We start from the raw sequence: 10,871 nt of genomic DNA, 5'->3' as shown, positions 1-10,871 counted from the left end.
AATGGGTTGAGCGAGAGAAAATGTTGATATGGGGAGATCGAGAGAGAAATTGAAGAAATAAGGAGATAGAGAGAGAAAAAGAAGAAATGGTGTAGAGAGTTTGAGATGGAATTTGAAGATGTAAATGAAGGAGATTGTTTATGAAATTTTGAGGGGATGAAGCAGGGATATGAACGATGGTCTAGAGAGATAAAGCGTTGATTATATAGAGAGAAATTAGGGAAAATTAATGTTTACAGTGAGAAAATGATGGATTTTAAAGTAAAATGGATGGATAGTGATGGGGAAAATGTAAATCAATGTTATTAAAACCTCAATGCAAGTTTAATGAGCCCTCAAGTCTTCTTCTCAGTTCTGGATCCATATATTTTTCCAGGATCAGGTGTTTTTCAATGCAAACAAGAAATAGGATTGAGAGAAAACTTCAAAAAACTTACATTAAGCAGGATGAACAATCGAGATTCTAAAATATACCTTGTCCTTTTGTCCAAGTACTTGCTAGAGCACATCCAGAATGAGGGAAAATGAGGGAGAAAAGAAGTATTTATACAAAGGAAGAATTAGTAAAATACCCCTTTAGGCATTTTCTATTATCTTTTTTGCCATTTTTGCTTCTTTTTTCTCCACATGTTGAGAGCTTCCCCTTGTGATATTCAGCTTCATTCTTGTAAGAATTTTGAGAGCCCAATAGGCAGGTCAGACAGTGGCGCATCTTCCTCATATTTCTCCACAATAACTCCATGAGTGTCCTTTTAAAATATCTCTCTATGGACTCAAGCAAGCGGGTCGTGGCGTGGGCGGTGTGGCTGGAGCAGGCCATTGGTGATGCGGGACCATCTAGCTTCAAATACCCCATTTCTACCACTTCGTTGAGCGAGGGCTGACACTCTAGATCTGGCCTTCAAAGTAGGGTTGACATTATTTTTGGATTATTTTTCCTTGCTTAATGCCTTGGATATGGGCCTCGTATGTATTTGTATTTGGTTGTTCGCACTTGTTTGGGCCGCTATACGGACCTACATGTTTGTGCATGTGTGAGCACGTGTGTGGGCGTGTGAGTATCTCTCCTATAAGGGCCCCTAGGATCCTTTAATTGGGCCTTCTCCCCTTTATTTATAAGGGGGGAGGCCCATATTTACCTCCTATAAGAGGCGACCACCCATTAAAAAAACAAGAAAAAAAATGACAAAATATGAATTTTGGCTTAATATCATTTGATTTTTAGGTTATTATTTAATTTTTTAGGTTTTCCACTTATTTACAAAAACTATCACAATGAATTTTGAGATTCAAAAAAAGTCTTTGAAACCCTAAGCCGCCACTGCCACCACCCTCCCCAGCCGCCAAGCACCACCACCGACCGGCTGCTCGTCACGGCCGCTAGCGCGCTACGCGAATGTAGCTGCAGCCGGCAGGCGCAGCCACCAACAATGGCTGCAACCGCAGACACTAATCGCGACCGCAACCACCAGCCGCAGACGCAGCAGCCTGTAGCGGCTGCCATCACCAGCCATCGTCGTAGCTAGCTACTGATGCAACAAGCCATGGTTGCAGCTACCCACCGTGACTATTTGATGTAATACGCTATCGGTCGCGATCGCTCGGTGCGTATTACACAACAGATGACGATGATGAGTTGACAAGGTATCGATATGGCAAGATGCACTTTCAGAAAATAACGACAAGTACAACGAATCAACTAACAAAGTACAAAGATCAGCTAAATTGGCGAAGTTCAATTGGACACAATTGACTTCCCAACGTCCCTTTGGACCAAGTCCGACACGTAAGATGAGGGGTAGTTGAACTACTTGTCGGCATCCAACCTCCCTCAACAAGTAACTAGTGTTTGACCTCAAGAAATTTTATAACTATCTCTCATTGTTGGTTTCAAGATGGGTCAATAGGGGATTCCTACTCTCGAGGCACGAAGAATAAAGTTGACAATTACTAACAAAGGAAATAATGATCTGTGCCAAAAAGGAAACAGTGTAACCTGGTAGGTGTATCAACCGTTGTCCACAACAGAATCAGATTCAGAGCGAGAGATGACCACTGAGAGCGAAGCAGGATCTAGATGTAGGGTAACAAGAGATCTGGTTGCTCCAACAGGAAGAGTTGACCAAAGTTGTGTGAATGCAATAGGAGAGTCGCACGGCTGGTAAACTGTCCCACGTGGGCATAGCAATGTGTGTACGATCGGATGGCGGTCACGTGCACCCGTAGGACGTGCAGTGCGGAGCTAGCAGGCGAGTGCGCACGCCGACGCCGTGTGGAGCCAGCGGCCGCGCGGAGGGGATACAACGCTTTATGCACCATGCGCGGTCGTGAGGGGCAAGATGCTGGTGATGAGGTCACGGCGCACGGGCGTGGACGAGGTCGGGGTTCGATCAAATTGCAAGAGATGGCAGGGACTGAGGTTCTTGGATCAAGATAACCAAGATTTTTCCGAAGCGCCAAAGAAGATGGGCATGAACTGCGATCCGAAATTGACCAGCGGCAGAGAGGCTCGATGCAGTGCAAAGAGGAAGTGCTTGATGGCGAGACAATCCGTAGAAGATGACCAGCAAAACAACAACCCACGATGAGCACGTTGTGGAAAAGGTGGCCTCAATTCTTCCACGATCTAGCTAAAACTATCTTACTTTCTATGACTAGAAGAAAACTATGAACAAAGAAACTAAACTTCACTTGATTCTCAATTTCCAGTATGTTTGTCCTTTTGGGCATGCCGACCTTATATAGGGCCGTCAGCATGCCCAATTGGGCGTAACTAGAGGGAACTGTCTCGAGAAAATAAAAATCATTCGAAATGGACGAGGCCAAAACACAACAGGCCCAGTCCAAAATACAACGGGCAATTACAACCATGAAAGAAAATAACGAAGACTGAAACAGCTTCATCTTCACTTGGAGTATTTGAACGATGCGTCGCGGGCGTCAGGTCGTGCGGCTCAATGAGGTTGTTGGTGTCGTTCCATCTTGATGGCAAGATGGTCCCTCATCACTATTGTAGATAGGTGCGCCTGCAAACTCCTACCATTGGCGCAGCAACCGACCGCCGTTATTGATACTAGCCGCTGACGCAACAGGTCGTGGCCGCAGACCGTCGCAGCCGTCGTAGTCAACCGTAGTCATAGCCACCTTGATGTCGGATGCCGACAAAGGTGTCATCCGACGAGTAAAATCACTGAGTAAATGTAACTACGTGAGGCGAGTGACCTAGGTGAAATGTACGAGCAAGGCCGGCTTAAGGAAAATTGTGGAGTCTTGAGCTCAGGGCAAGCAGCTGATGACAATTACGATGACCTTCTAAATAACAAATGGAACAATTTCGTAGGGTCTCGCACGTAATGGACGGGCTTGACCCGTACCTGGGAGTTCACTCAAATCATATTTTTCTTGATAATTTTCTCTCACCTAAACTTACCCAAGCGTGGTGGAGTGCAACCAAAAAATATACTGGAAAAAGTAATGAAATAGGCGCCAAGGGAACCGTGTACCTCGTCGGTGGTGTCGCTTGTTGTTGAGATCTTCGTTGATGCACGGACCGAGACAGGTTGGCTAGATAATGGCCTGTCGAGGAAGGTAGTCAGGAATGAGGAGAGAGATGGGTGACGGGGAGATGACTACAAGGATTGGTCGAGTCTGATGGCCACATCCAGACAGGGATCGCTTAGTGGCTCAACGAAGCGTACAAGTGTTGTAGGATGATATCCTCGGGCCACGGGTGATCAACGCACGAGATGTCACGCGCTTGTGGTGACTCGAGGCAGGTGCAAGTCGTCACGGTCCAGGCGGACGTTCCCAGGGGCAGTAGTGTCACTTGGTTGCTTGACGGCACAGCACGCTGCGCGAGCAACGCCCAAGCTATCGGGGTAGTCAACGTTCCAAGGGCCACATTAGTTCCCGCTTCAGCAGACAGCGAGGTACACTATTACAGACCATAAAAAAATCTTTGCAGCATGCCAAAATCCACAAGTCAGTGTTCACGGGAAGAATAGCCGAAGGCGTTGATCTCTCCCTAAGTAGGCGTCACTTCGGCGACACTAGCCGCACCGGTGTAACACTCGAACATCGCAAGTGCGTCGGGGCGAGCTAAGTCATTGACCTGCGGAGCACCGAATGTGGACGATCGATGGGTGTGCGCGAGAGCAAATACCATACCCAGGTATCCTCATGGAAGTTGATGAGCAACGACCCCCTAGAAGACTTGGCCGTAAGTCTGTTACACCTCGTGGAGTACAACAGGCGATGCTAGCGTTCATAGGCTGGACTGATGGGACTGGAAATTGATGATATCCACAGCATCAGTGATATGATCAAATTATGGGTAATTGTACTGGTTAATTACTGGTTAATCGTGTGAGGATTGAGCTTATGCAACAATATTTATAACCTCACAGCTTTAGGGCGAGTTAGGTGTCGATCCACAGGGAGACGGTAAAACGAGAGTGATTCTTTTTCCAATCAGTTCAGTTTATCAGATTCATGTATCAATACTAGCAATCAGAAGGATTATCTTCAGTAAAACTCAAGGAATTTCCTCAGAGAAGACGTATGGAAAGATCTGTAAGTAAAACAGCAAACTACTCCTCAAGATTAGTGCATAGAAATTGATAATCGACTCTGTTTACTTGTCTACAGGCTCACACCTGTAGGTTTGGCAATTTGCCAAACACTTGGCGGCGCCTTGCAGCGTTACGCCCACGCTCAGCTGCGCGGCGCGCGCCTGCAGGCGCTGCGTGCGCGCGCAGCCTAGCGCGCAGCCGCGCGTGGCCTGGCTGCGCAGTTGCTCGCCGCGCAGCGTTGCGCGCGCTGCACAGCGCGCTGAGCCTGCTACGCGCGCGCGCTGCGACCGGGGCTGCGTGTAGTTGTGGCTACGTGCTGCTTGGCTGTGCGCAGACTCTACTGCGCGCGGCCGGAGCTGCGTGCTGCTGGGCCGTGCGTGGCCTGGTTGCTGGCGGCTTTGGCTGCCGGCAGCTTAGGCTACTGGCAGTCTTGGCTACTGGCCGCCTGAACTGCTAACGACCTGGGTTGCGGCCTTGGTCGCTGTCGGTCTCGGCTGCTGGCGACCTTGATCGCTGGCGATCTGGCTACTGCTTCAGGTGGGATTTCAAGCTTGATTGTGAAGAACAATAGTGTATTTTTGTGGGGAAAACGAGAGGAAGAACAGTTTGAACGAACTGAAAATTGAAATCAAATTCAAACAGAAACAATGTCAAATTGGAATCGTTGGAAGATCACTGGTGTGAATCTTCCAACCCAACCTAGATTGTCTGAAATGGAGAGAGTTACACTGCACTAAAACTTGGGCAATCGCTCCACCTTGTGTCACGATCCTTGCGGAGAGGTGGAGGTCGTGCAGCCCAAGCTACTCCTCAGCTTGCTCCTTCTCTCCAGCTCCAATGCTCATCAGCTCTTGGAGGGTCTGCAGAACTCCTTCTCCAAGCCCTAGCTTCTTTGGACAGAATTTCTGGACAACCTAAAATGAACCCTCAAGAGGCTATTTATAGGTTTCTCTCAATTATGCGTCTTGGAGATTTTTAGGGCTTTTTCTTCCTTATAGTTTTTCGCCAGCTCCTCTTAGTTAAATGCATTTCTCTTGATGCTTGATCCATATCTAAACTCATTAAATCCAATAAGTGAGATCTAATCCACTTGATTCAAAGAATCAAGTGGGGTTAGTAAGTAGGAAAATAATGTACATGAGATATAACCAATATGGATTAAATGAATGCAAATGATACTTTAATGCTCAATAAATCCTTAATAATTGATGACATATTGAGAGTCATCAATCAGCAGGGTAGGCTGTTTAGCAGATCGGTTAACCGTCTAGCGACCCCAGCGTGATGGTCCACTCACGTCCGTAGGAGTGCACCCAGACCTTGCGACAGGCGTCGGCCAGTTGAGGGAGACCCTGAGATGCAACGACTTGGTTCGAGGGACTCTAACGTACACAAGGGCATGAGGAAGAAGCTCTGAAAAGGCTGGGTGGAACAGAACGACGTTTCTCCTTCTTTCTTCTTTCCTTCTCCTTCCTCTCTTCTCCTTGGGTGAGATCTGAAAACGAGGGATAACTGCAAATACAACTTCTAGATCTAAGATTGAACGTGGGGCTCACCATGACCTTATATAGGGCCATGACCTTATATAGGGCTCACCATGACCTTACAAGAAGTCCATTAGGGAGGCCCATTAGGTGACCCCCCTTTTTACAACAAAGCTAAAACTAGAGATATGAAAACGACACGAAAATGACACGGACGGATATGAAGATGCAAGGATACAGACGTGTCACGACGAGTAGGGTGCACTCGTCATGACGAACACAAATAGAAATCAAAACGAACTAAAATAGACGATTAAAATGTGAACATGTGCGTAGACGTGCTCAACCTTGGGTATTTAAACCACGGCGTCTTCACGGACGCCTTGTCATGCCAGTCTGGCTGGACACAGACCAGTAGTGATGCTGATGACGGCGAAGACGGCTCTGATGATGATTCATCGATGTTGTCTGGGCGCGCTCCATCACACCCATATCAGCAGTTGCGGTCGCCTAGTCGCTAGACATGGATGCAACTGTCGGCCACCAGTGGTGCCGCAATTCGCCCGACCATTTGGCTCTCTGATAATCGTGCACACCATTGCTAAACCCATTGCCATATCATCCATCCCATCGCGCTTGACATCGTTGCGCTTGTTGTCGTCGTGCCTGCTGCGTCTGGCCCATTGTTGTCATCGTGCCCGAGGCCGCCACTCCACACCGCCGCACATTTTCGCCATTGCGCATCGCACCCTACCTCCGCTGCGTCGTCGTGCCACCACGCTGTGTTGCTACCAGTCTTTCGTGATGTCGTGCCCTGTCGCCGTCACGTCTTGTTGCCGATGTGCATTGGCGCCTCTAAACCATGCCACTCTAGCCGATGCGGCCATTACTATGACCACCATCACGCCTGCCGCCTTGCCTACTCATGATGTCGCGCCTACGTGCGCCTTCATCGCGCCTATGTGCTGCTCGCCTTCCACTTCTACCGAATCAGTCAATGCCCCCTGTTACCAATACTAGTATGCTCATAAACCCCCTTTTTTCTTTCATGGCCTCCACATGTTTTCTCTATTGTCACAGTTAGATCAGTGATAGATAGGATTCACGCTCCGAGGATTAGGATTTCAATCAGTACATCCTTGGTTGGGACCGTCGAAGGCATGCATACTAGCGGCAGTAGTCGTACTCACACCGTCTGCCTTCAACCCTGACGTCCGGATCATCAGGAGCCTAGTGCCATTCCTAGGTCATGCTTACCGTGACTTAGTGTTTGTCGGTGTCCGTCAACGACGGGTGTCATACTTCTCATCGATTTTATCGTTGAATTATCATTTGGGCCAGTGGTGGAGACAAGGGGGGGCTGGGGGGGTTAGCCGCAGCACCCCTAACCCCTCTCTCAAGGCATCACTCCTCCCTTACTCGTCTCTTTTCGAAGTCTCACACCTGATAGCTGCCTCCTCTTGCTCTATTATGTTGCCATGAATTCCTGCAGCCTATCTCAAGAGGAATCACTGATTAATCTCAAGAAAGAGTTGGACGATCTGGGATTTGATCACAACAATCTCTTGTCTTTTGCTTCCGTCCAGCCTAACGTTTGTCAGCATGCTCTCACTTTGATCGACTCTTATCTTGAGAACTTCAACAATTGCGGCATCGCCTTACTATACAAAAAACATATGCAGACATGTTCCCCCATGGAAAAAGGAAGGCATAGATCAGAAAACAGGTTGCAGTCCTCAATCACTAGCTTCTTTTTCAAAAGACAGAAAACGGAGCATCCTTTGGCACCAATTACTGAAACACCAGCCGACGGTGCCACATTGCTGCACACTGCGGAATCAGAAGTTGTTGTTCCTATCTCTCCCATCGCCTACAATCCAATTTCAACCAAGGATGGCTTGGAACGAGATCCTGGAATGAGGAATTTGCTTCACAGCCAATCTGTCAGTGAAGAGACTCTTATTGACAAGTACCTAGAGCTCGGCCCCTTCTAGCCTCGCTTATCAAAGTATCCGGTCGACTTGAAGACAGGCAGGTCTTTTTCTGCGAGTTGGTTTCAGCGCTTCGCGTGGGTAGAGTACTCCATTGCTAATGACTCCGCGTTCTGCTTTGTGTGCTATCTATTCAGTCCTTCAAAACAGACAGCTCGCTCAAGCTCTCAATTCATCACATGTGGTTTTAAGCGATGGAAAAATGCTTTGGAGAAAAACAAAGGCCTCATTCAGCACAACAACTCTATCGACCACCGATGCGATTGTCACTATGGAAAGACGAAAGGCTAAAGTCTTGCCCTGCATTCTAAGTCGCTTAGATGGTGACCAGAAATCAGCACAAGCTGCCCAAGTTGTCGCCACTGCCAAGGTTGTTCTTCATCTGGCATTACAAGGCCTGGCCTTTCGCAGTCATCAAGAAAGCCATGAATCTTTGAATAGAGGCAATTTTCTTGAAACATTGGATTTCTTGGTACACAATGACTCAGATCTCCGAAAGTCAATTACACGCCTGCCTAAGAATGCAAAATATACATCTCCCGATGTCCAAAAGGAGATGACAAAAGCTGCTGCAGATATTGTAAGACAAACAATCAGGGAAGAGCTCAGTGATGGATATTTCTGCTTGGTTGCTGATGAAGCCAGATGTGAGGCCAGGAAGGAATGGATGAGCGTCGTTCTGCGTTTCGTCGATCAGCATGGAGAAATTCATGAGAGGTTCGCAAGCGCCATTCACGTGGAAGATACAAGATCTGAGACGTTATTTCATTATCTTCTGGGATTCGTTCACTGTTTTGGCTTGGACATTAAACGTCTCTGCAGGCAAGCTTACGACGGTGCCTCGAACATGAGAGGTGAATTCAATGGTTTACAGACCCTTGTTTGATCTCAGGTTCCATTTGCCTTTTATGTTCACTGTTTCACTCACCAGCTGAACCTTGTTATTGCTGCCGTGGCGACTGAGGTTCATTCTATCGCCCAGTTCTTCTGTTCAGTCCAACATATCTTCAACATTTGTGGAGCATCATGCAAACGGAACGATGCGCTTCGGAGCTCTCATGCCAAATTTATCCAAAAAGCCATTGAATTAGGGACGTTGTTATTGGTAAGGGGCAAAATCAGATGAGAAGTCTCGGCTCGATTTCTTCCACGAGATGGAACTGCAGATTGTCGGCATTGAAAACCATAGCTAATTTGTTTTCTGCAATCTGCGATGCTCTTAAAATGGTTGCTGAAGATGTTGTTGCACCTGAAAAATGTGTCGAGGATGATCATCTGCTAGAGAAGATCTCATCATTTGAGTATGCGTTTGGTTTGATGCTGATGACAGAAGTTTTGACCGTTACCAATACGCTCTCAGTATCGCTTCAGAAGAAAGACCAAGACTTAGTGAATGCATGTGCGATGATTAAGTCTGCAAAGTTGGAAATTCAGTCTATCAGAGATGAGGGGTTCCCAGGCATTCTTGATAGGTCTGTGGCAATCTCCTTTTTGCATGGTATCGTAGTCCCGCCATTAGATGAACAGTGGCAACCATCTGGAAGACGCATGCGTGGCAGACCACCTCAAAGTCGCGAACTATCCTACAAAGATCATTATCAGCTGGAGGTTTTCATTCCAGTTCTTGACCAACTCCGTTCTGAACTTGATTGTCGGTTCAGTGAGACTGTGGGTGAGTTAATGGACTTAGCATCATGTCTGCAACCGAATGACAACTTCCATCGTTTTGACTGCAAGAAAATCCTTCGCCTTGAAAAAGTGTACTCAGAAGATTTATCGGACGTTGATCGCCTGGGTTTGGAATCAGAACTCCATTCCTTTAAGTCCACTCTCATATCCCATCCGGATTTCGGAATCGAACTTAAGTCAATCACTGATCTGCTTCCCATCGTCATCAAGAGCGGACTTAGTGTCAACTTTCCTCTCTGCACTCGCCTTATTCGACTGATTCTTACATTGCCCGTCTCAACCGCCACAACGGAGCGATCTTTCTCTGCTCTTAAGATTGTGAAAACCAGGCTGAGGACATCGATGGGTGATTCATGGTTAGTTGATCTTCTTACGATGTACATAGAAAAGGGAATTGCCCGCAACATCCCCATTGATAGTGTCATTAGTGGATTTAACGCAATGAAATCACGAAGAGTGTAACTATTCATTCTGAAAATACATTATCTCTTTTTGAATTTTTTGGGTGAGCCCCGCCTGGTGCAAAATCCTGGCTCCGCCACTGATTTGGGCTACACCCGTATTATTAATCACCGCTGCGTAACTTGATGTTTCCAACCTCCTTGTGGTGTTACACAAGCTGTTCAATCCGAACGCCCTTTGTGTTGCATCATATTTGTATCAAAGCCAATCGCGCTAACCTCTGCGCTTAGCACGGGCGATCAAATTTTTTTGTTTTCGCACTTGATCGCACGCATCGCATATTTTGAAATTTAATGCGCGTGCATTTTATACATTTGTATAATCTCATTATCAGAGGAAACCCTATCATATACATAGTATCTGGCTAGGAAAAGTGTTTGGACATGTAGCACTGTCTGATGAGACTACATGTCGGATTCAAAATGGGAGAAGGACCTAAGATCAATTATACACCCATCGTCTAGGCACTTACTCGAATGATGATGACCCGAACACCTATCCGGAGGATAGGGAATCACGCTTTTATGATTCTACCATACCTCAGGGAACGAGATGGCCCCGCTTGCATCAACCCAGGCAATATCAGTCCCCCAAACTGGTTGGTGCCACTATTGATGGAATGAACTCAACTTTTGGGACAATGTTTTCCCCATCAGCCCATTGACACTACCCAC

General features: G+C 47.1%; 1 pseudogene; it reads left to right on the top strand.

The window, feature by feature from the left end:
• The first annotated feature begins 7,533 nt into the window (after window positions 1-7,533).
• On the top strand, window positions 7,534-10,197 carry LOC144706009 (uncharacterized; annotated as a pseudogene).
• The last annotated feature ends 674 nt before the right edge of the window (window positions 10,198-10,871 follow it).

This window comes from Wolffia australiana, chromosome 7 (genome assembly GCF_029677425.1).
Source record: "Wolffia australiana isolate 7733 chromosome 7, ASM2967742v1".
Classification (NCBI taxonomy): Eukaryota; Viridiplantae; Streptophyta; class Magnoliopsida; order Alismatales; family Araceae; genus Wolffia; species Wolffia australiana.
The sequence above is the reverse complement of the archived record's forward strand: the minus strand, read 5'-3'. Positions and strand labels throughout refer to the sequence as shown.